This window comes from Pan paniscus, chromosome 21 (genome assembly GCF_029289425.2).
Source record: "Pan paniscus chromosome 21, NHGRI_mPanPan1-v2.0_pri, whole genome shotgun sequence".
In the NCBI taxonomy this organism is placed as follows: Eukaryota; Metazoa; Chordata; class Mammalia; order Primates; family Hominidae; genus Pan; species Pan paniscus.
In genome coordinates, this window is record NC_073270.2 from 11,731,413 (window position 1) to 11,757,954 (window position 26,542).

Sequence of the window (26,542 nt, forward strand, 5' to 3'; positions counted from 1 at the left end):
TGTTCATACACTCACCAATCAGAATTGAAGATTGATAAGATTTTGCTTTACACCAATTGAAATAAAAGAAGTAAAGGATTACAGCGAATGATAAAGTCCCCCACTGGCAGTATTGTTCTTGCTCCAAACCCAGAGGTAAATGTGAAAGGAATGTGTATCTTTTTCACTCCATTTTAATATATTTACATACTTATGTATGTGTTGATGAATAATACACAATGTTTGTTTTTGTGTTTTGAAAATAGACATAAATGTTAAGGTTGGGTGCAGTGGCTCACGCCTGTAATCCCAGGATTTTGGGAGGCCGAGGTGGGTGGTTCACCTGTCAGGAGTTCAAGAGCAGCCTGGCCAACATGGAGAAACCCTGTCTCTACTAAAATACAAAAAAATTAGCTGAGCATGGTGGCACGTGCCTGTGGTCCCAGCTACTTGGGAAGCTGAGGCAAGAGAATCACTTGAACCTGGGAGGCGGAGTTTGCAGTGAGCCAAGATTGTGCCATTGCTCTCCAGCCTGGGAAACAGAGTGAGACTGTCTCAACAACAACAACAACAAAAATGTTTAAGGTGTGTGCTATTTGCTTTTTTGCTTTTTTTTCACTCAACATTTTGTGTGGAGTTCTAATTACATGACTGAATAGAGAGAGCTACATAATTTTAACAGTTGTATGAAATGAAAATACAAATGTTTATTCATTCTCCTATTAATATAATTTATTTTTTTCTATTTTTAAAGAGTTTTGCCATGGAAATTGTTGTATATGTGGGTTTATAAACCGTACAATAATTTCTCTAGGATATTCTATGCTGGAGTAGAATTCCTTGGTCATATAGTATGTAGGTTATCAGTGTTCCTAGATACTACCAAATATTTATTCAAAGTGATTTGACCATTTTGAACTCCCACCAGGAGTTTACGAAAGTTCCGTTTCCATATATTTTTGCTATTTTTAAAAATAGTTTCAGATGTTTTAATGTTATTTTATCTAAGGTGTGAGATGGTATTGTACTGTTGTTCACTGTACAGGTCCTAGGGAGTGTTTTTGAACTGGAAATAAATGTTTCTATTCAATGCCTTTTCTGAATATTGAGTTTTTTATTCACATGCATTGTTAATTATACTGAATCCTCATTATTAAATCATCTTATGATTTCCAAAGGTTATTCCCCTGTAGTATTCATTTACTGTACTGACAAATTTCATTTATTGATATTTAATTTATGAGCTTTTCATGTCAACATATATAAGTAAGGTTGTTCTATAATTTTTTCTTGGGCTATTTTTTTTCTCAGGTTTTGGTGAAGTTTTATGTTGCCTTCATAAAAAGTTAAGAAATATCCTTTCTTTAGACTCTGGAACATGTTATACAGCAAAGGAAAAATCTCTTCCTTGAAGGTTTGAAAAATTCACCCTTGAAACCAACTGGCTTTGGTGCTTTTTGGAATTTTAGGTAGGGTAGGATAAGAGGGGCTTAGGGAGAACAGGGAAATAGCTCTTTATAAATGTTCATAATCTCTTCTTTGGTTATTCATATTAGGTTCTCTTAAATAATTTCACGTTTCCTATTTTTTCCCCTAGAAAGATAATTTACCCAGGTTTCAAATTTATTCACTTATAGTGAAAGTCAGATATATTGATCATCCAGAATATATAAAGGACTGTTACAACTCAATAATAAAAGGACAACCCAATTAAAAATGGACAAAAATCTAAATAAACAATTCTCCAAAGAAGGTATACAAATGGTCCATAAGCATATGGAAAGATGCTCAACATCATTAGTCATTAGGAAAATGCAAATCAAAACCACAAGGAAATACCACTTCACATCTACTAGGATGGCTGTAATAAAACAGACAATACTGACTGTTAGCTAAGATGTGGAGAAGTGGGAACCCTCATACATTGCTGGTGGGAATGTAAAATGGTACAGCTGCTTTTGAAAACAGTTTGGCAGCTCTCAGAAAGTTAAAAAATTGAGTTATTGTGCAAGTAAGCAATTCCCACTCCTAGGTGTATACCACAGAGAAATGAAAACACATGTTCACACAAAAACTTGTACATAAATGTTTATAGTGGGATTATTCATAATAGCTAAAAAATGAAACAACCCAAATATCCACTACCAAATGAATGGATATACCAAATATGGTATATCCATATGATAGAAAATTATTCAGCCATAAAAATGAATGAAATACTGATTCATGCTACTACATGAGTGAATCATGAAAGTCTTATGCTACGTGAAAGAAGCCAGACAAAAAAGACCTCATATTATATGACTTAAATGTCTAGAATAGGCAAATCCATAGAGACAAGGAGTAGATTAATGGTTGCCAGGGATTGAGGGAGGAGGAATTAGGAGTGACTGCTAATATATAAAGCTTCTTTTTGAGTTCATAAAAATATTCTGGGATTGGAAAATGGTGATGGTTGTATGACTCTACAAATATACTATACATAATTGAATTGTATGCTTTAAAATGGTAACTTTCATGTTGTATAATTATATCTTAATAGAAAATATATTGGTAATATTCAGGGCATAAAATCTTAGAGTTGGGATTAAATGGTCATCAATCTCAAACTCAAATTCCAGTGGTCAATAATCTTTGGTTGAGGTCTCTTCCCCAAACTGGAGTTCAAAACCATACAAAAGAGATGATTCAATTTTGACGCGTTTTTATGGCTAGAAAAATTTCCCCCTTTTTGACTTGCAATCTTCCTTCCTTAAACAATCTCCCACCCTTATTCTTGTGTTCATGTAATGAGCAAAACAGAGTAAGTCTATCATTCTCTTCTGTATCATTCCCTTCTATGTCTCTCTTTCCAAAAATGTTAATGTGAGGATAGTGACATTGTCAGCAGTTTTATCGTTTCCTCTTTTTTTTGGTGTTATTTAGTTTGTCTAAAACCACTGCAAATATCATCACACAATGTTAGCTCCCCATGTCCCTACTTTCCTCTTGCCCCCCAGCTTCGTTGATTGAGGGCCCTGCTCCATACTCTTTTACAAAGTTGTGCTTAGCTGGATCCATTCTTCAGTTTAAGGCACAAGGAGGCAGAAATAGAAGAGCCAATCTAACTCTCCATTAATGCAGAATCTCTGCCCTCCAAATACACCAGTTTTCCTTAAGATCTTCCAATCTTGCAGTAGTAGCAAAGAGTAGAAGAGAAGTCCTTGTCTCAAGAAGAGACTAGGATAAATAGAAACACAGGTAAGAGAGAGCTTAAAAAATATACACGTTTAATGCAGAAGTGAATGAACGTGGCTAGTGTCAGAGAAGAGAATAATGCCTATTTCTTCTCTTAGTCCTAAATATGCTCCTTGGATAAACTCAGCAGAACACTGAGCAGATGGACCACAATCTTACCTGGTGTTCCAGAAATTAGGATTTGATCCCTCCTTTCACTGATCTGTGGTTGAGAGAATGGCATGATAGTTACAAATGAAGACTTTGTAACTGATGGCCTGGGTTTGAATCCTGTGAAATGGGAATGATAATGATTACAACTGTATAGGGTTGCTATGAAGACTGAAGCTAGCACACACACACACATACACACACATCATATACATGTATACATACAGAGAGAGAGTGTGAGAAGAAAGGAATATTTAAAGTAGCTCCTGGTACATAGTATGTGCTGTATAAATTGATGTCAATGGCTATTCCCACTGCTATTATTGCTCTGGGATGGTGTTTAGGCCGCTAGACTTTCTGGAATAAGCCTGACTTTTTTCAGCCTATTCTTTAGTTGTACTTGTTAACTGGTCATTGCTCTAGTTTAATTGGCACTCAGGGAGGCTGTCCACTCCCTACTTAGTCTGTCCATGATTCTTGCTGACCTAGATTTGTTGTCTCTGTAATTCCCCTTCCAGCTTTTACAGCAAAGAGGCCACGTTGTAAAGCTGAGTAGGGTGTGGTTCCAGGAAGCTAACTCCCCCCACTCCAAATGTCCTTAATTCATAGGGAAGGCCCTGATAGCTTTGGTTATCTCCAGACCCCCCTGTATAGAGGGGCTGCTGGAGCCTCAGTTTTCATGTCACTACTCTGTGGCTTTGTAGGAGGGACTTTGACTTTCTTCCTCAAGGCCAGCTGTTCTAGGGAGCACACTGGAATGTCTCTTTTCTGCTTAACTGTGCTATGCGTGCTTTGTCTTCTCAGCCATGCCAGAGATGAGTCACCCCTTCACTTGTTTGCTCATTCGTTCTTTTAGAAAGTCTTTATTGAGGTCTTACCACACGCTGCATTTGGCTAAGTGTAGACAGATGGACAGATACTGCCCTTGCCCTTATGGAGTGCATAAGCTACATGCTACTGAAGGTGGTACTGACTTTGAAGCATCAAGAATAACTCTCAGATTATTTTCCAATGTAATCTGATGAATGAAGGCATTTAAGGAATTCTAGAGGAGGAATAGGTTGGGGGTGAGATGGGAGACAACAGATAAAGTAATTTTGCATATGATAATTTGCATATATTAGTTTGAGGTACTTGTGAATAACCTAAGGGGGGATGTGGCCATATGGTTCCAGAGCAGTGCTGTCCAGTGGAATATGATGTGAGCCATGTATGGAGTTCTAAGTGTTCTAGTAGCCACATCAAGACAAATAAAAAGAAACAGGTGAAATTAATGTTAATACTGTTTTAATTTAACTCAATATATCCAAAATAATATGTCAGCATTTAATCAATATAAAATTATTAATGAAAACTAGACATTTTGATACTAAATCATCTAAATCCAATTTATATTTTACATTTACAGAGCCTCTCAATTTGGATGTTAAGTTTTCATTCGTATGAAAAATTGATAGTTGTAAAAGTAGATTTGGATTGTTTGTAACACAAAGGATAAATGCTTGAAGGAGTAGATACCCCATTTTACATGATGTGATTATTTCACATGATGTGATTAGTTCACATGATGTGATTAGTTCACATTGCATGCCTTATCAAAACATCTCATGTACCCCATAAATTTATACACCTACTATGTACCCACAAAAATCAAAATGAAAAATTTTTTAAAAGCAGATTTACATACCTAAATTGTTCCAAACATTATTAAAGGTGTTCCAATAATTAAATTGAGTATAATTTTTAAAAAATCAAAATAAATGAAAATGAAATACAATTTTTAAAATGCAGTTGCTCAGTCATACTAGCTGCATTTCTAGTGCTCAATAGCCACATGTGGCTAGTGGCTGCTACATACAACAGCTCTTAAGGGGGGATCTGGGCTAAAGATTCTCCAGACTACAGATGAGATCTGACACCAAGAGAGTGAATGAAATCACCCTGGAAGATTATGCAGAAGAAGAGATGCTGGATGATCTCCATGGGCCTGCCCTTCTACATGTTATTTCTGAGCCTCAGCCACTGCTTAAAATTGTTCATTAGCTTAGATTTGGGTGTATGATTGATGAGGAAGATTCTAGACCCGGTTTGAAAATGGGGCCACAGGGATGGACACTGGGATGTGGGTGTCTGCCCTTAAACATCTCCCTGAGTCAGAGAGTATCTAGATGCTGCTCGGGTGTTTGCTGAACCCTCTTGATTCATTGGAGATCTGGGTTAATTTGGGCCAAACCCCATCTCATGGCCTCCACAAAGGCCAAGCTTGCCTGAGGCTCCTTTACCTCCCATCTCCTCTGGCCTACGGGGTAGTTGTGGTCTCTAGATCATTTAAAGTCTGCTGGTCCAGAAACCCAGACACTTCACTGCTTTCTACAAAACCTCCCCTCACTCCAGGCATTGTTGAATTTAGCCACCTTATAGAAGAATGGGAGTAAGCAACACAATTACAGCTCTTCAAGATGCCTCTGTCTTCCCTCTGCCTTCTAACTTCCCTCTCCTATTTCTGTTTGCACTGCTCTTTTTCTCCCCCTTCAATGACAAATACATTGCCTGGTCTTCCCATAATGGAAGGTTAGGCTTGTTCTTGATGCCTTTCCATTAATCCTAAATGTCTTATCCGACCTTTTCACCCAAAAAAATACAAAAGCCTCCTTAAGAAAAATTTAGGTCAATAAAATTATCCCCTCTCAGGGCAACTGCTTTCTGAACTGTGTCTTTTATTCTTCGTCTCCTCCTATGATACGGTTCATGTTCCCCACAGTGCCTGCTCAACAGAACGCGGTCAGTTTATATTTGCTTAATGACTGCCCCTGCTTCTTACTTCCCATAAACTCTGCCTTTCAGAGGAGAATTGAACTAATTGCACCTTTATCCATTTCATCCAGGCCACAGACAAAACCACAGTTCATTTGGTGGCTGAAGCTTACTGAAAACTTCCTTTCGTCTTGATGCAGCCAGCTTTTTGGATTACATGGCAAGGGTGGCCTGAGCAAAGCAATGGGAAAGAGTTGTTGGTGGAACAGTGAGTGCTTGTGACTGTGGGACTAGAGCCTTGCCTCCAGAATTTAGCATGCTGCTGCCCAGGAAATTAAGCCTAAGTCTACAGAATTGCAATGAGTATGGTTGAGATGGGAGTATTGGGTGGTTCCAACAATCATTGAGAAACAAAAATTAATTTGGGTACTTTAGATGCCTACTGATGGCTGAGAAAGAGAATAAGAACGTTTGAAGCCTTAAAGGGTAAAAGTCAAGGAAATGCCAGTGGCCTCTGCTATACACCATATAGGTGGAACAGAATGGCAGCTTGAGTTGCCAAGGAAGTCATTCATTCATTCATTCATTCATCTACCCATCCATTCATTCATTCACTCATATATCAGGCACATCTCACGGGCTAGCATTTACTGAATAATTAACATGTATCAGACAGTATTCCAAGCACTTTGCTTGCATTAACTTATTTAATCCTCCAAATGACCCAATTAATCTGCAGGATGGGAGTCAGCAACACAATGACTTATAAGTAGTTACTTAACTTGCTCAAGCTTATATAGCTATTAAATAGTGGAGTCAGAAATTGAACTTGGAAGTCTCACTTCAGAGTATTTTTACTTTACCACTAAATTGGCAAATAAGACTGAATTCTTGGTCTCCTGGACTTTACATTGTAGTAGGAGAGACAGCCAATAAACATGCACATGAACGTTAAATAAAAAATATGATTTCAGACAGTGAAAAAGGATATTATCAGATAATGATATTGACTAACTGGAAGGGCAGTGTGTCAGAGTAGCTACTTTAGCTAGGTGGTCAAGCATGGCCACTCAGAAAATATATTTAAACCAAGATGAAAATGATAATGAGAAGCTAGAAACATGCAGATCTAGAAGGAGCATGTTTCAGGCAGAAGGAATAGCTAAAACAAGTTCTTAAGGTAGATCTAGTAGAATTGTTAATGCCTTGCTTACATCCCAAGGGCCAAGGTACACATCCCCTGGCTTCCCTGAGTGTTGGCTGCTATCTGCTTACAACTGCAATTGCGCTTTGCTGCAGGAGAATGCCTGAGATGATGTCCACCCTCCGGGGTGGACCACAGCCAATGACTGAATGGAACAAGATGCCAGTCTGTTGCCTTAAGCAGGGCCATGGGATCAACAGGCTGAATCTGGTCTCTGGTGGAGACTGTATCTTTGATTGGCATCTTTCCTTTCTCTGTTCTGTCTCCCAAACTATTTTGTAGGTTTGTCCTGAGAGTCCTCCCTGCATGCACAAGAATCCCCATCACAGGCTCTGCACTGGGAAGCCCCATCTGGGACAAAGGGAAAGAGCTTGGTGCAATGGAAGGATAGCAAGGGGACCAGCATGGCTAAAGCCCAGTAAGTGAAGGGGAGAGTATTAGGGAATCGTGGTAAAGATGAGAGAAGGAGACAGCTTAAGGAAAATTATGTGGGCTGTGTAAAAAGCTTAGATTCCACTCAAAGGCAGTGGGAAAACTTTGGAAGGTAATTTGGGTGTGAAAATACTCTCACCAGCTGCAGTGTGGAGAGTAGGATGGAGGTAAGGCGAGGCAGAGAGCCCAGTTGGCCATCAGTTGAAACATTCCAGGCAAGAAATGATAGTATCTTGAATTAAAAAGGTAGTGGCAAAGGGGGTGAGCTAGGAGCTGAATGCGGGAGGTATTCTGGAGGTAGAGCCGAGGCTTCCTGATAAATTGGATATGGCAGAGTTAAGGAGTCTATGTTTAGTAGTCAGGCAAATGGCTAGTTTTGGTGGGACCAGTACTTACTCCATCTTTTTTTTTTTTTTTTCCTATTAAGAACTTAAAACAAATCTTTTGTAGAGTCAGGATCTCCTATGTTGCCCAGGCTGACCTCAAACTCCTGGGCTCAAGAACTTCTTCTGCCTCAGCGCCCCCAAAGTGCCAGGATTACAAGTGTGAGTCACTACTTACTTGATCTTAAGCCCTGAAAGTTTTTCACATGGGTTGGCTCCTCTTAATTCCAGCTTTGTCATTGGCAGATGAACCTGAAAACGGATACAGTTTTCAATTAACATGATACAAAATGGCAGTTAAGGGAAAGTAATGGCATCATTCTATTGTCTTCCTCTCCCCTCAGCTTTCCCTATAATTTTTTATACCTCCGTGTGTTTGCTCCTTTTTGCTCCTTACATTTCTTTAACAGTGGTGGTGTGGCTTTAATTAGATACTCCATTTAAGCTGGGAGAAGGCAATGCCATAGCTCCCTGCTTTCTTCTGGGCAGGCCCCGTTGTGCACGGCTTACTTTCACAGCAATGGCCTTGATTAAGTGAAGGCCAAGGAGCCACGCAGCATCAGGGAAGGCAGAACTCTGTTACCCTACTGCTGTCAATCCCAAGAGGATGTGAGTGGGAAAGCAAGCGTGGAGTGACTGTGGGAGAATGAATGGTTACCCTCCCCTTCTAAGAACCTCCCAGAATATGGAATAGATTAGGATACTCGGAAGCTGTCAATGCTGCAGGTCATGCTGAGAGGGGTGGTAAGTGTCCCAAGGGCACAGACCTCCCTGATTTCAGGGTGAGGCCTGAAATTAGCAGGAGGCCCTGGATGGGGAGCCCAGGCTGTGGGTGGAGGAAGGGAGCTTTTTTTCATTCTCCTTTGTTCAAAAAAAGGACTTTCTTTTATTTTCTTTTCTTTTTTTTTCTTTTGTTAGTGGGAGGGTGGGACATGAGCATAGCCAAAAATTTATTAACTCTTCTTAACTTTCCTAACTCAGGGAGGGAAATGTTAGCACCAGTGTCTTCCAAGAGAGCATCATTCACAGAGCTCCTTGGGATTTGGGAACGCCATGATTAAGAAAGCAGACGCAGGCACTCATACTAAGAAAAGTGAGTCTCAATCAGAGAGAGATGCTTAACAGAACCATGAATAATTGGAGGGACAGAATCCACGTAGGCCTTTTAATTGATGGAAGTAAAGCATTTACAGTGTGAACAATAAGTGGAAAAGAGGTCACAGTTTTTCTTGATCCACTGTGCCCAAGTCAGATGCCCCATCACTTCCTGCTTAATGCAACGCCATTGTGCCTTGACTTGCAGGCAAAGTAAGTAGTTAATTTTCTATCTCTAGGTGTGAAAGCAATGCTTGTTTAATTTTTGGTGATGTCTCTATCTGTTATCAATGTCTTGAACAGTGCAATTTTCAAGAGGACCAAGAGGCAAACATACAGTGCTGAGCACAGAAGTGCAGCTTGGCTGCTTTGGATCAGGATCTGGCTTTGTTCCCTGTCTCACACTTTTTCTCCAGCTAGGTAAAATCACCTGTTGTTTCTACCTGCAGGCCTGCTGAGCCTCAGTCTGACAGTAGTGCCTTTCCACAGCAAGAATTATATAGGAAACTCCCTGAAAGTTGTGCAAGATGGACATTCATTCTGTCACATTCATTTTGCTTTAGTTAACTAGAGGTTAAGGAGCCGGTAGGCCACACTTAGAGGGAGGTAAGGCAGGTGACTGAGGGTGTTTAGCAAGTGTTGGAGATGTGGTCTGCGATTTGGTAGTGAGGTCAGAAGTAAGAATATACCTTTGGGAATCATGCAGTGAGGATGGGAGCCAATGAGAATCTTCATGGAATAAAAATGTTCTCTGCTCACTATACTGAGCCAAGAGAACAAGCCAAGAGACGTATTTTTGGAAATAACTTCCATTAAGTGATGGACAAGAATAAGGAAAAGACACTTTATATGAGTAAGTGAGAAAAGTTGGAGGGAAACCAACATCACAGAAACCAGGAAGAGAGGTCTCATCTTGAGAAGCAAGAATGCTTCTGGGATTACTAATAGGATGGGTGTCAAACCCAGGCCTTTGATTTGGCTAACCCTAGAAAAGACAATTTCATTTTGGGTTGATTTTTGTGTATGGTATGATGTAAGAGTTCAGTTTCATTCTTCTTCATGTGGATATCTAGTTTTCCCAACATTCTTTAGTGAAGAGATTGTCCTTTTCCCATTGTGTGTTTTTGGCACCTTTGTTGAAAATCAATTGACTATAAATGTGGAGGTTCCTTTCTGGGCTTTCTATTATGTTTCATTGGTCAATGTGAAAGATTTCTACACTTTGTAATCTAACGTGTAGAATTTCAACATTCTAAAAAGTTCAAAACACTGATGAAAGAAATTGAAGAAGATACAAATAAGTAGAAACATATTCTGTGTTCATGGATTGGAAGAATTAATATTGTTAAAATGTCCATACTACCTAAAGTGATCTGCAGATTTCAATGCAATCCCTATCAAATTCTGATGTCATTTTTCGTAGAACTAGAAAAAAATCCTAAAATTCATATGGAACCACACAAAACCCCAAACAGCCAAGGCAATCTTGAGGAAAAAGAACAAACCTGGAGGCATCACACTACTTGCTTTCAAACTGTATTTCAAGGCTATCGAGAAATGAGTCTCACATTTATTTGACGCCTTCTACATTTAGTGCTAGGTGAGATAATTTTTTTTTTATGGAAGGCATAGAGAGAGAAGAGGAAGTGGACACTATGGACTGGTAGAAAAAGGAAGGCAAGAGAGTGAAGAGTGAATGAGGAGAGGATGTCATTGGTATTTGTGTATTTGTTTTTGAATGAGAAGATTTGAGCCTGTGTTGAGGAACTGGACAAGTAGTCAGTGGAAGGAGAAAATAGAGACCCTAATCATCAAAGGGAAGCCCCTGCATGGTAGAAGGCAGGTGAAGGGGTTAACCTGTCCATGTGTCAGGGAATGTTTCTTCCAAGATGGGCGGGAAGGAAGAAAGTTTGGGTGATGATCCAAAGAAAACTTAAGGAGTTTGGGAGGAAACTTGTGGGAGTTCTCATCAGATGTTCTCAATTTTCCCAAGGAAGTAGGTGGAGAGGTCATCTTTGAGAGTAAATAGGCAGGGGAGGAAATAGAGCTGGAGGAGAAGGCTGGCTGCTGTGGTGAATTCCAAGACAAGGAGTAAGTATACTGTGGATGATTAAAAGAAAGGGTTACAGCCAGGCACGGAGCCTGGCTACCAAAGTCCACCTTGTGTGTTTACTCTGCCCCAGCCCCCTTTGACTCTGATGCTGACAAGGCCAGAAGAGCCTTTCAATGTGCAGAGATTTATTGAAAAGGGGAGATAGTTGAAAGAGAAAACTCTGAATTGCTTTTAAATAGCCAGAGAAGACTTTACTGAGGAGGAGGCAGTTTAGAGTTCTGAGAACACAGAAAATTTGAGTATTACTCCAGGATAAGATAGATCTCTTTGGAAACACATGCCTTACTTATTTGGGGGAATTGAGAGAAGCAATGATTATTCAGTGGATTACCCAGATTCCTCTTTTTATTTCATTGTGCCACTGCCAGAATTTGATTTGTGACCCAGCGTGGCTATGTTTCATCTTACCTCTGATAAATGATGGATTGGGGATTTTTTAGGTTATGTGTGTTTTTCAACTATTTGGCATTATGACTGATTGATATTTTCATAGCAGTAAGTTTATGTTTAATGTCATCTTCAAGCCAGGGATGAAAGTTTTATTTGAAGTCTTACTTTTCAATACATTTTTATTCATCATCCTGACCTTCAACTTGTAGAGATTTCCTTATTTTTCCAGTTTTGGGGAAGACATGTCCCAGTCTAGAAATCCAACTGACCTATCTTCCTCCAATTACACATTGAAAACAGTGGTTTCCATAGAGGTTTGAAAGTGGGTCTATAACTCTCAGTTTATCACCTTCAATCTACTGAAGAGAAGGCTCAAGGTAAAGTATATAAAAATAACCAATGATGTTTAGTTTGCGGATAACTGAGTTGAAACAATTAGTGTCAGCTACATAATTTATTTGCAGGGCCCAGTGCAAAATAAAAATGTGGGACCTTGTTGAAAAATCATTACAATTTCAAGACAGTGACAGCAGAGCATTAAACCAATCATGGGACCCCTCCAAGCACGGAGCTCTGTGTGGCAGTTTGAGTCTCGTACCCACAAAGTCAGTCCTGGAAGCAATCCAAGGGCAGTAACACAAGTTGCAGAAGCCTCACCAGCTTTCGTCATTCCTTCCCTTTTACTACTTGGTCTAAGTCCTGAGCCAGGTTCTTCTGTAACTTCCCTTGTGGAAAAGCTGAGTCAGCCCAACATAACACTATTGTGATCTGTTGCCCTGTGACTGCCCTGGGACCCTGGGCAGGGAGTTGGGAGTGGGGTGATGTGGCGGATAGAGCTTGGGCAGGGGTCAACCTGTGAGCCCTGTTCCAGGAAGGGATCACATGTCAGCTTCTGAAGCATTTTTAATTCTTGCCTAGAAGTGACTGCTTTCAGAACTGCCTCTAAAGTATCATCTTCTTGGTTCCTTGCTTTGTTTGTTTGTTGGTTTGGGACAGAGTCTCCCTCTGTAGCCCAGGCTGGAGTGCAGTGGCATGATCTCAGCTCGCCTCCCAGGTAGAAGCAATTCTTGTGCCTCATCGTCCAAAGTAGCTGGGACTACAGGTGTGTGCCACCACGCCCAGCTAATTTTTGTATTTTTAGTAGATGGGTTTTCACCACATTGGCCAGGCTGGTCTTGAACTCCTGACCTCAGGTGATCTACCCACCTTGGTCTCCCAAAGTGCTGGGATTACAGGTGTGAGTCTGGCCTAATCTTCTTGGCCTCCAAAAGTGCTGGGATTACAGGCCTGTGCCCAGCCTAATCTTCTTGGTTCTTTGAAAACAAAAATCTGTCAGCCAAAACAGTTTGTTCAAATGAGGGACATCTTACCAGGAGAAAAGAGCCCACTTAGCCACTGGGCACAATGTTTCAACTAGGAGCAAATATGTGTCCAATTTGTGTTCCTATTTTCAGTAGAAACCCCTATCCCTCCTCTGCTTTCTGATGGAGGGTACCCTAAACCCTGACTATACAGTTTTGACTTTAGTGATTAACAGCCGGATAAATCCCATCTAACTTAAAAGGTCTTGGAGTGGGGGAAGAACTCTCCATCCATGAAGGAATTTTTGTAGCTGTCCTGGGAAACCTATCAGGGTGCCTCATCCGACTGACAGTGAGGTGGCAGGGATTTAAGATTTAAGCAAGACCATGAGTTAGAACCCTTGAGACCTGCTAAACATGAGGTGGAAACAACTGTGCAAGTTCAAAATAAGAAGTAGGGTGGAAACGTACGAGGGGGAGGGGAATTTGTGGGGGAGGAGGCACAGCACAATCACTGGAGGGCATAGCAGAGAGGAGCTGGAAGGGTCAGGTCACCAACCTTGGGGTGCAGTGGAAACTGCAAGAGCAGGGTATAGAGGAGGATGGAGCCAGGGCCACCAGGCAAAAGTGTTGGTTACCAAGACAACATGTTCAACATTATCTCCTGTGTCCTCTAAGGTACTTAGGGGCCAGTGGCCTAGCAGAGCAGACCTGGGGCTGCAGTTGCTGAGACAATTGGTTGAAATAGTCATAGGTCGGAGGCAGAGCAAGAGGATGTTCTGTAGAAAGAGTGTAAAAGGATAATAATTTAGTCCTCTTGTTCCAAAGAGGAAATCTGTGCATTTCCAATTTTCAGTCTGATAAGTAAGCTCTTCATGGGCAAAGACAATTTACACTAGTCTTGTGCTATTTTTTTTTTTTTTACTGTAGAATATATATTTAATTTTTTTTATTGTACTTTAAATTCTGGGATACATGTGCAGAATGTGCAGGTTTGTTACATAGGTATACATGTGCCATGGTGGTTTGCTGCACCCATCAACCCATCATCTACATTAGGTATTTTGTGGAAAAATAAGAACGCCTTTTTTTTATTTTTATTTTTATTAAGACAGACAGAATCTTGCTCTGTCACCAGGCTGTAGTGCAGTGGCACGATCTTGGCTCACTGCAGCCTCCGCCTCCTGGGTTCAAGCGATTCTTCTGCCTCAGCCTCCCGAGTAGCTGGAACTACAGGTGCGCCACCACACCCGGCTAATGTTCGTGTTTTTAGTAGAGACGGGGTGTCACCATATTGGCCAGGCTGGTCCTCTTTTGTATCTGGTTTGTTATGTCTGGAGAGTCATCCGTGTTGTTGTGGGTAGCAATTGTTTATTCTTTTGCATTGCTGAGTATTATTCCCTTGTAAGACTTATATCCCATTAGTTGGTTATTTATTTTCCTGCTGATGGGTATTTGTGTTGTTCTTGTCTTGGGGGTATTATGAATTAAGCCACTATGGGCTTTCTTTCATAAATCTTTTATCGTGGACATATCCTCTCTTTTTTCTTTATTCTTTTCCTATTTCACTGACTCCTTTATTGATGTTCTCTGTTGGTTTCTCCTGACCTCCTCAACCTTTAAAAGTTGAGCTCTCCCACTCTCAGTTCAGATCTTGGCCCTCTTCTCCACTCGCACTCATGTTTTGGATGATCTCATTCAGTCTCATGGCTTTAAATATCTTACGATGCCTAAATTTATATCTCCATCTCAGCTCTCTCATTTAAACTCTATATTTATACATTCAAATGTCTTTTCAATACCCCTACTTGGGTATTTAATGGGTATCTCAAACTTCATGAGATAGAAAGTGACCTTCTGATTAAACCTTCATAATCTGTTCCACCCCTGGTCTTGTCCATCTCAGCTGTGGCAACTCCATCCTTCTAGGTGCTCAAGCTGAAAAAACTTGGAGAAATCATTGACTCCTCTCTTTCTCTCCCACCTCACATCCAATTCACCACAAAATCCCATGAAAACTATCTTCAAAATACATCTTGAATCCAACCATGTCTCACCACATCCATTGCCATCTCTCAAGCCTGGTATTTCTGTTTCAGCCTTTGTTCCTCTATACTCTTTCACAAAGAAGCCAGGATGATTCCTTTTAAAGCAAGAGCCAGACCATGTCACTCATCTATTCAAAATCTTCCAAGGGCATCTCATCTTACTTAGAGTCAAAGTCAAATCCCTTCCTATGGCATATAAGGTCCAACATGACCAGGCTTCCTTCATCTCTCCTCTACACAATCTCTTCCTAGTCTTGCTATAGCCAAATTTGTCTCTTTGCTGTTTGTGAAAAAGCCAAACATATTTCTACCTCAGGAAATTTGTTCTTGCTGTTTGCTCTTTCTGAACTGTTGTTTCTCCAGATACCTGCATAGACTGCTTTTTTACCTTCTTCAGATGTCTGTCAAGTATCATTTTATTACGAAGCATTCCTTTAAAACAAGATCATGTCCTTTGCAGGTACATGGATGGAGCTGGAAGCCATTATTCTCAGCAAACTAATGCAGAAACAGAAAATCAAACACTGCATGTTCTCACTTATAAGTGGGAGCTGAACGATGAGAACACATGGACACAGGGAGAGGAACAACACACACTGGGGCCTGCTGAAAGGTGGGGTGCAGGGAGGGAGAACATTAGGAAAAACAGAGAGTGCATGCTGGGCTTAATACCTAGGTGATGGGTTGATAGGTGCAACAAACCACCATGGCACATGTTTACCTATGTAACAAACCTGCACATCCTGCAACAGAACTTAAAATAAAAACTAAAATTAAAAAAGCATTCCTTTGAGCACTTTGTTTAAAGCATTAATTCTTTTTCATACTATGCCATATGGAAGGATTTAACATATATTGACTTGTTTAGTTGTCGATGCACTGTGTATTACAGAGAATTTCTTAGAAAGAAATCTCTGAATATAAAAACAAGCCACTTCAAGAAATAGGCCTTTCTCCCAAATTAGGTTATAATCTCAAGGAGATTACATTTACTTTTATCCTCCACTATGCTCAGCCTGGTGATGTTAATGCTTCTTGATAAGTATTTGTGGGTACCGTTGAATCATAGAAAAAGTAATAGCTTAAACAAAACAACCGTAGAATAGTGGTGAAATTACTGAAGGGACCGTGGTTTTTGCCAGTTATGCATGATGTAATCTTGAGCAAGTAGGTTGCTGATCCTTTCTGAGTCTCAGTTTCCTCATCTCTAAAGTGAAAGTCATAATTCTTTTATATTTGCCTCAAAGGTAAACTCAGCATGAATGAAATATGTAAAGAAGATTATCTGATAAATGGGGTTATAGGAATCATTTTGGATAGCATTATTTTAAATGTTACATAAAAGCATATATAAACTGTAAAGTAGAGCACAAAATATGACATTAAAGTATGAAAGTATTGAGTAATTGTGTCCTGGACGTCTCTATCGGTAGATGTCTCTATGAAATATTGGTTTCTCTTCAGTCGTTCCAAAGATGGATGTCTGAGTACAGTGTGTTATTACATGAAGTCTCTACTTTTCTAGAACCTTTCGTTACAGGCCCCTGGTCTTTGCAAAGTGATCATTAACTTCCAGGTGGCCTCCCATTCTGACTTCGGCAATGGGCCAATTCCTTGATTCTATCTCACAATGTAACTTCCAAAGTAAATGTCTATTAAGCCTTTGTGTAAACATTCCAGACCTGTAACAAAATCAACTGAACATAAATCATACCCAGAGAAAAGGGTGTAGGAGAATGTGTAAGTTTGAAAAATGAAATAATACAGTACAGTTTCATTGTGGATCTCTGGCCTCAGTTACCTCGACTAAGACTTTCTCTGGTCTACATCACAGCTCCTCCCCAGAGGTAGTGGTTTTTGGTTACTTCAGCGGGCTCTGCCCAAATATAGAGAAAATAAACCCTCCACATGAAAAGATGTAAAGATGCCTACTTGCAAATGGGCTTAACCAACATTCTAAATAAAAGCCAGATTCTACCATCTCCTTGTCACTTACCGTATCTTGTCCCTATTAAGAAGTTTTGGCTAGAAGTCAAAGAAAGCAATTACAATAGGTGTGGTTGTTTTGCTTTGGTATTCCCTCCTTCTTTATTTAGAAATGGATGGTGGATAAAAGTTCTTGCCTTTATGAATTGATTTGGGAATTTTTTTTTTTTTGCCTTTGGATAGAAGGATGATAAGATAAAATGAAAGCTCTCTCTGGAGGAATGGGAAAGAGTGGAAAGAAGGTATTTCATAAAAGTTAAGGGCTTTTGTTTGGTTTTTGCCTTCAAGGGCTCAGGTGTGCATTCTGTCTTTGAAGTGTAAACTTGTCAACTTGAAGATAGTTGTGCAAAACTTTAGTATTTCCAAAAATACAACTCTGGAAGCATATGTCTAGAGTGTGTCCTGTACAGAGGGGTCAACGTATTTGAAGGTAGGCATTTTCAAATAGGTTTTTACATTTTTAGAGTAGAACATTTAAGCTCAAAGAACATTCTTTTCTGCATACCTAGCAGGGTCTAAAGCCATGCCATGTCCTTTTTTATACTTTTTATTTTATGAATGAAAATATATTGTCAGCCTTACTCTTTCTTTCTCTCCGTTGGAAATTAATGTAGAAGAAAAGATCTCACCCAAAGGGAGTTTGATGGTATATAGAGATGTTATAAAGTCCGATAAGCTTTGGAATGAGTTACCGGGAAAGATGGTACAGTATCCTTTTCCAGAAATTAATTTAGGATAGGTCCTCCGTGGGTGGGTTCCTTTGGTTTTGGTTCTGTCTGAATGCACAAGATGGTCAAGGAACTTTAAGGCTTGCATTGCACTCCTGTATTCACTGTTGTCGTTGTCTTGCTCATATTCCTTTGGCCATACCAGGAAGTCACTTGCAGATAGGCCAAGTATGTGCTGATGGCTTTCTGCATCCTTAAGCCCAAATGCATATGATCCTCCGAGGATGCTTCACCTATGCATGGAGCAGTCTGGAAGACACTGTTGCATAGTCCCAGTCCCAGAGATAGCTCTCAACAATGAGGGGTAGAGTTGGTGATAAATTCCCCAGCTCCCTTCAGCCTCATAGGGACAGTTCTGTGGTATGTGGTATGTTCTGCACAGTCACTTCAAGGGTCCCAAGTAAGACTGTGCCCAGTTTCCTGCAGAAGTAAACTGCTCATAAACACAGTCTAATGGCCTCTCTTCCTTCCCTACCTCTACTGAGGTTTCAGCTCCCACGTAAGTTACTTGTATCCAAATGCTGCTCTCAGAGTCTGCTTTTGAGGGAGCCCAAGCTAAGACAATATCTGACCTCCTCACTGAAGGAATTGCTTAGGCTAGGCATGGAATCTGCTAACCTTTTATTTTCTTCGCTCTTAACTAGAATAATTATTTAGCACTTGCTATGTTCCAGGCATAGTTCCAAATGTGTGTGTTCTCTCTCTCTCTCTCTATATATATATATAAATATATATATTTATTTATCTCTCTATATAATGTATATATACATATATGCATTAAAAAATTCAACTCTATGAGGTATGTACAAAAGCTATTCACATTTTACAGATAAGAAAGTAGAGACTGGGGTGGGAGGTAGGTGACTTGATCAATGTCACAAAGCCAGGAAGGCTTTGAGCCAGGATTCAAGCTCAGGCATCTGGAACCAGCATTCCTAACTACTAAGTCATCCTGCCTATTCATCTGAAAATCAACTAAAATAATGGATTTGAAAAAATAAAAAAAGCAGTTCTAAACAAATGAAACGAATGATTGCAACTAAAACTTTCTCAGCCATATCCTTTTATGACTCTCATGTGTTGAGAGGATTTTAAGCAAAAATAGAGACGGGCCGCCTGTTCACTCCAATCACTAAAAGCCCCTTACAAGTGAGTTGAACTTTGTCTAAAAGGATATTAGATTCTGTTACCTAATTACTGCTTGTCTTTTAGAGTCACCATGAGGAAGTCCATTTTCAAGAACTTGGGAGGTTTCAGTTGCAGTGGATTATAAGAGGCACTGGAACAGCTGATATACTGAGGTGCCATTAAGAATTATACCACCACCGAAGCATAATCTTGCTGTAGACATGATTGCTTTGGGCGTAGGCTCCCATGTCAGTGCCAAAAACGCTAAGACTTGGAGAAAGGAGAGGAGAAAGTAGAGCTACTTCCTCTGTATGCTTTGCTGCTTGGAAAGGAGACAGAAAAACAGCAGGAAATGCTCACTTCTTCTCTTGGGATCTTTCAGGGACCTCCCACCTGAACAGGACGATTGAACTTTGCTTTGGTAAGGGATGACTTGCTGGAAGATGAAAAGCCTTGTGGTGGAACATGAGTGGAGCTCTTCACAGCTCCCCAGGCATTGCTGGTGCAGCATGGGACAGACGGTGTGGTACAGGTGAGGACGTGCGTGTGGCTCCAGCTCATGGCTGACAGCTTTCCTGTTCCCTGCTAGGGCAGCTCTGGCATGAGCAGTTGGGAATCAGACTCTGGGCAAAGCAGGAGCAAAGAGCCTTTCTGAGTTTCCTCAACTGACTTCAATGGACCTGTTTCTAGAGGGGCATGAAGGTGGCTGTGACTTCATAAGCAGAATGGAAGTGATTTGATCTACACAGGGCCTGGGAAAATTGGCTTAGGTGTGGCAAAGGTACAGAGTGTGAAACAGGGGGGGAAAATAAATTCAAGATCCTGAACTTTTCCATGGCCCCCAAAGGGGAAGCCATGGGTACAGTGAATGGAGGGGCTGCCTTCAGCTCACTTGGCGCTGTGGTGAACTGTCTCAGGGCTTGGCACATTGCCACCATTCCAAGACAGATGGGAAATAAACACCATTAGTATGTCGATAAGTATTTGTTTTCCTTCAGCATTAGGGCTAAGAAAAATAAAGTGGGGAGGGTATCAAGCCCTGGAGTAAGCCTTTAAAAGGTTTCCCCTTTTGAATCTCTTATGGTTGTCTATTTATAACAGTTACAATCACAACAGAGAGGAAAAGACTTCAATCACCCCTGGGACACATTTTGTCAAAATTACATTTAAGCACTTTTTATTTATAAGCGAGAAGCATTATCTTTTATTATGCCTTTAAAGCAACGTGGGGAAGTTGTGTGTATAAACCAAGGTGTTGCTGTGGCCTGTTGTCTTTTGTGAACTTCTGGAAAGGATCACCAAGAAGGATGCTCTGATAACTGTCTGCCAGGCAGTTTGCATAAGAGGAAAGAGGCCTTTCTGAAGGTCATTAAAAATGATTCATTACTATTGGTCATACACATACATGTTGTTTTATTACTTAAAAGCATAAATCATACATTGGCAAGTAATTGTGTTTATCAGACTATTTTAGGCCCTGGGAGGAGTAGAGAGGTACAAAGTGTGGTGATTATTCCCAAGGAAAGTGCATTTTAATTAGGGAGACAAGAACAATTACACGTGCAGTAGTTAAAAGCTATACAAAAGCCTATGATTAAGTGGTGAGTTGTGAATAACAGGCTACCCATGCTGTGATTTTCTTAGCGATGACACAAGCGACATCTTGGAAGAGGCAAAGCTTGAGACAGGTCTTCAAGGATTGGTACCATCTGGACAGGTTGAAGAGGAGTAGGAGGGCTTTCAGATGTGGAGAATGGCATGCACAAAAGCATGGAGGTGAGAATGCACATATGTGTCTGGGACTTCTAAAACAGGGCAGCCTGATTGGATTGGAGCCTTTGGGCAATGATGAGTGAGCAATAAAATGGAAGAGAACAGGGTCAGAAGGGGCAGACAGAAGTTACCCGTCCTCATAACATGCATTCACTTCTCAACTCCATTACAAACCCACACCAAATTTTTCTGTGTTGACTATTTGAGTATTGTAATTTAAAAAGAGTAATCCATGTACAGAGCCCTGTACTGGGTTACAGAGTCTGTCTTAGTTGAGTTTTCCCCAGAAGCAGACACAGATAGAAAGAGTCCAGAGCAGGTAGTTTACTAGGTAGGTCATTCTAGGAAACTTTAGCAGAGGGGCAGGAAAGTGAGACAGGAAGGGAAAGGAAGGCAGTCAGGGAAGTGCTATTAAGATACCAACATGGACAAATGGAGCAAAATCCCAGTGGTGAACTCTAGAAATCAGTGTATAAAGTGTGCCTCAGAGTGAACTCATCTGGGAGGTGAGGAAGTTGGGGTATTTATCCACCAGTTGCCATCAGTCACTGGGTGAGGGCTGCTTTTGAGGGCATTAACTTCCTAACACTTTTGTTCCAGAAAAAAAGTCCTAAGGGAGAAGTTGCAAGTGTTTTTAGTAAAGAATCCTGGTCCTAATATGTCCACATCTTTAGAATGGAAGTTACAGCATGTGCTTCCGACCCTCTAATGAAGGACAAGTCATCCTGGGGCATCGAAAAATCCTTTCCTTGGCCAAGTTTGCCTCTTCCTATTTCTTACCATTCATTACTATGGTCTGCTCTGAGGCAGGGCAAACTCTGGAAGGATGACTGTAGAGTTTGGGTCGCAAATGGAAGCATCAGGGAGAGTTCTGGTTATAATAGAACTCCACCTGAGCCAATTTACTTTTAGCGCAAGGAGTTTCCAACACAACTGCAATGGAGATTAACAAATATGATAGTGGCTTGAATTTGAAGAAGCTGGAGCAATGATTCTGTGTTGGGCTCTGGGTTTCCAGTGGAGATATGGCAGTGAACTGGGCTCATGTTTTAGTTTTCATGGGGAAACCAAAATGGTCTTGTTAAAATTCAGCAAACCAAATATCCACCCACCTCCACCCCAACCACACACACCCCTTCCATTGCCCTCTATGACACATGGCACAGGCCAGCTAGGAAATATAAAATCAATCAGTGGTTTAAATCAAGTTTTTTACTTTCTCTCTCCATCTGCAGCAACACTTTATGCCAGTTGGATTACGGTCCATTGGGAGAAAGATCAATTAAGGTGAAACCACAGTAGAGAAAGCACTGGAGAACAACATTCATTCTTCCTTAATAAATCTTAGTTTTAAATATTTGCTTTGAGTTTTGTTACACTAATGAAGAAAATAAATTAAGAAGGAAAACCAACCAATATTTTGTTTTTCCATATGCCGTATTGGAATCCTGAAGTTGTTGAATTGAATTAATGCTTGATTCAATGTGAGGAATGGACAAAAGACATGCAGAGATTCAAGTTCCCTCAGTAATCTGGTATTTATTCATCAATCCATCCATCCATCTATCTATTCATCCATCCATCCACCCACTCACCCACTCATCCAGCCATTCACCCACCCACCTATCCTCTTACCATTAGGAAATTCTTTTATGTTAAGTGCTATAAGAGCCAATTCCTCTTTTTCAGTAAATGGAGAAGAACAATTTGTATTATAAGAATTAGTGTGGGTTAGATTATTTATATCATCTTTCCCTGATGAGGGTTCATGTCTAGGTGTTTCAGACTAGCATTTTTCCTTGGGTAATTTCCACTTTCCCTTTGTAAGCTGATACTTTTACTACATGTAAGGTCATAAACTGTTGTTTTGTAAAAAATATTTTGACATGGATGAACAATTTGGAGTGTAGATATGAAGACATAAAAGATAACTTGAAAAAATCAGACTAATTCTAACGTTTATGTAGAGAGGTAAATAATCAAGAATAATTAGTAACATTCTGAAAAAGAAGGGTAGCAAGAAGTGACTATCCTGTCTATTATTAAATCTTATAAAAACTCATTAAGACAGCATGGTATTGGCATAAGAATAAAAAGACATCATTGGAACAGAATTGAAAGTTTAGAAATAGACCTAAATACATACAATAGTTTAATATAAGGCAAAGTTTACATCTAAAATCAGTAAAGAAAGATTAATCAGGGAATGAGGACAACTAAGTCACACATCACACCCTACAGTATAAGTTCCAAATGAAGAAAATATTTAATGTTAAAAAGGAAATACTGAAAATACAAACACGTACAAAAATTATTTTATAATTATAGAGGACGGAAAGGCCGTAAGTCATACAATGAAAGATTGATTAAAAATAAAGTACTGGCACCTGCTGAAGAACACCAACATCAAAGTTCAAAGATAAATGACAAGCCAGGAAAAATATTTGCAATTCTGTCAAAGTGTGAATTTCTCTACTCTTAAAGGAGGCACACAAACTGATAAGAAAAAGACCAATATCAAATAGCAGAAAAAGAAAAGAATAGCCATGTTTATACAAAAGGAAATTTACAAAGAAAGATCATTTACATTGCTTTAAAAAAGAGAAATGCAAAGCAAAGCATAACTGAGATACAATTTCACCTGTCAAATTGGCAAAGATTCAAAAGTTTGGTAATACCTGGTATTGGCCACAGTATTGGCACAAACAGGCTTTCAAATACAAATGGTGGAGATGTAAATGGCAGAAGTTGGCAAACGATGGCTTGTAAGCTCAATTCAGCCTGCTGCTTGCTTTTGTACTGCCCAAGACCTAAGAACCATTTTTAAGTAGTTGAAAAAAATCAAAATAATATTGTATCGTATCATATTGTATTGCATTTTACTGTACTGTATTGTATTGTATATTGAACATTTGCTAAGAATAGATTTTAGGTGCTCTTATTACACACACACACACACACACACACACAAGGTAGCTATGGAAGGTGATGCATAGGTTAATTTGCTTGAACATGTTAATCATTTCACTATACATATGTGTATGAAAACAATCATGTTGTATACTGTAAGTATATATCAATAAAATAAAACATTTTGTGACACATGAAAATTATGTATAATTCAAATTTCATGCCTTAAGTTTTATTGGAACAAAATCATGCGCATTCCTTTATTTGTGTCTATGGCTGCTTTTGTGCTCCAATGGCAGATTTGAGTAGTTGTGATAGAGACTGTATATCCTGCAAAGTTGAAAATATTTGCTTTCATGCCCCCTATAGAAAAAATGTCCTTACCTGTTGCCATACAAGTTGGCAATATCTATCAAAATTACAAATCCTTTTTGACCTGCTGAATCCATATTTTCTTTTCCTACAGATACACTTGCATAAACATGACTTGACATATATCCAAGATATTCATTGTTCTAGTGATTGGCAAAAGATTGATGCAGTAAATGGCTCTCAATAAAGGGCTGGCTATATAATTATAGGATATCTTCACAGTGAAATACCATCCAATTATAAAAAAGAATAGAAAATGATTCATTTATTACACTGAAATGAAATAATATTTGAAATACATTAAGTGGAAAAAGCAAGATAGAGTGGTAGATAAGATGGAAACTACCATTTGCGTAAAAATGTAGGATAAGATATGTATACATATGTTTATACATTTGCCCACACATTTTCTCTCTCACACACATACAAATAAATTATCTCTAAAGATTACATAAGATGCCCTGATAACCAAACATTGGTTGTCAGGGTTTTCAGAGGGTAGGGTAACTAGATCCTTAGGGCCCAAGGGCAGGAGATTGACTTTCATAAGGTTTTATACTTATTTTTAATACTTTTAGAATTTTTAACCAAGTGATTTTTATCTACGAAAAAATATTTTGAAAACTTATCTCCCCTTACCGCTTCTAGTCACTGTTCGTCTCATGACCTGGTAATATTTTCTCCATACCATATATCTCCATCTGAAATTCTTATTTTTCTGTTTACTTCTCTAACATCCTTTCTAGACTATAGACTCTTTCAGAGCAGTGACCAGGTCTGTCTTGCTGGTACCTGAAGCCTTGTTGGATGAAGGAACTGGCTCCATGGGATGAGTGGTGAGGCTGTGTGGGATAGGGGTTTGTGGTATGGGCAAGGGATCTCTGTAGCAAAGATGGACTCCTGCAGAGTGCATGCAAGGTTTTCAGACAATGGGGATCATAATTTCAAATCCTTGGTACCTCCAATAAATCCAGCCTTCCATCACCACCATTATCCCAGCTGAAGACTGAAAGGTGCACCAGCAGACAAATCAGCAATCTGCAAACACAATATACCAAAGAGCTTGCCACTTCATGAGGGCACTCCTGGTGTTACATGTTCAAATGTGCAGCATAGTTTGTAATAGAGAAAAATTGGAAACAATCCAAGTGTCCATGGTTAGGTTCATGGTTGGGGAAATGTTGAAATGCCATGTAGACATGAGGAAGAAGAGAGAGCATTATAAATTGACTTAAAAAGATGACCATAAGATATACAGTAAAGAAAGCAATTTGCAAAATAGTATGTATGATATGCTCTTGTTTTAAAAAAAGTTTTGCATAAAAAATTTAAAAAGAGTGGCACATTGGTGCTGCGCTATTAGTGGTAACAGCATAATGGGGACCTGTGTGGAAAGGGAATGTCATCTCTTATGTTGTATATTTCTATGGGGTTGAATGTTATTAATATTCATAAATTTCTTATGCAATTAGAAAGGGTAAGTGAATCCACATTGGTATATCACTCCATGTGTAAATGTCTGAGTTCCTGACATGGGAATTTCACAATAAGGACACACATAACTTACCTACAGAGCCCAGGGAACGGTAAACAATGGGAAACTGAGCTCTAGAATCTTGAAAACAAAGGTGGCAGTCAGGACTCATGAAATGTGACTCTTGGGAACTAGCAGGTTGTATTTATTTGACATTGGTTCCTTCAAAGTGAAACTATACAGGCCAGGAGATGGAGGGAGGGCTAGCATGGTTGTCAGAATATGGGGGCCCTAATGCTCAATTTTAATGATGTGAATTTTAATAAATTTAAAATAATAATCCAAAGACTGATATGGCTCTAGAATGGGACTGAGGAGCAATGTCCATATACCGCCTCCTATAAACACCTGCTTTCTTTGTTATGATGTCCTGTTCTTATTTTCTTAATTTTTCCTGATGCAGCTGAGATAACAAGACAGGGTGGTCTGGGGCTGGGCGCACAGACACCTGGATTGCAGTCTGTCCTCTCCCCTGGACTTGCCCTGGGGCGTCGGGTTATCCACAACCTTTCTCACTTCCTCAGTTTCCCATCCCCAGCAAGGGACTGCTCCCCCTTGAGCAGTCTCAGGATCTCATATGAGGTTGTGTGTGTATGGGATTAGGGTTTTTCCTAGACAAATGGTTTCTATAAAATTATGTGTGTGTGTGTCTCTCTGTGTGTGTGTGTGTGTGTACCTAATCTCACACTCTTTTTTCTGGCATCCTATCTAGAACTTTCTATTGTGTTCCCTATGTGTCCTCACTCCGATGGTCAGCATGCAGCAGTAGGTCTGGGAGGAGGATTTAGATATCTGCTTCAAGTCCATCTGTTTGTGAATGAAACTCTGAGAGGTTGAATGATGTGGTCTAGACAGTTCTTCTCAGACTTCAGTGTGCCCAGGAACCACGGGGAGAGCTTGTTAAGGTGGAGATCCTGATTTAGTAGGTGAGGGGCAGGGGTGAGAATCTGCATTTCTAACAAGCTGCTGAGAGATGCTGATGCTGCTGGTCCACAGACTGCACTTAAAAGACCAGGCATGTAGGA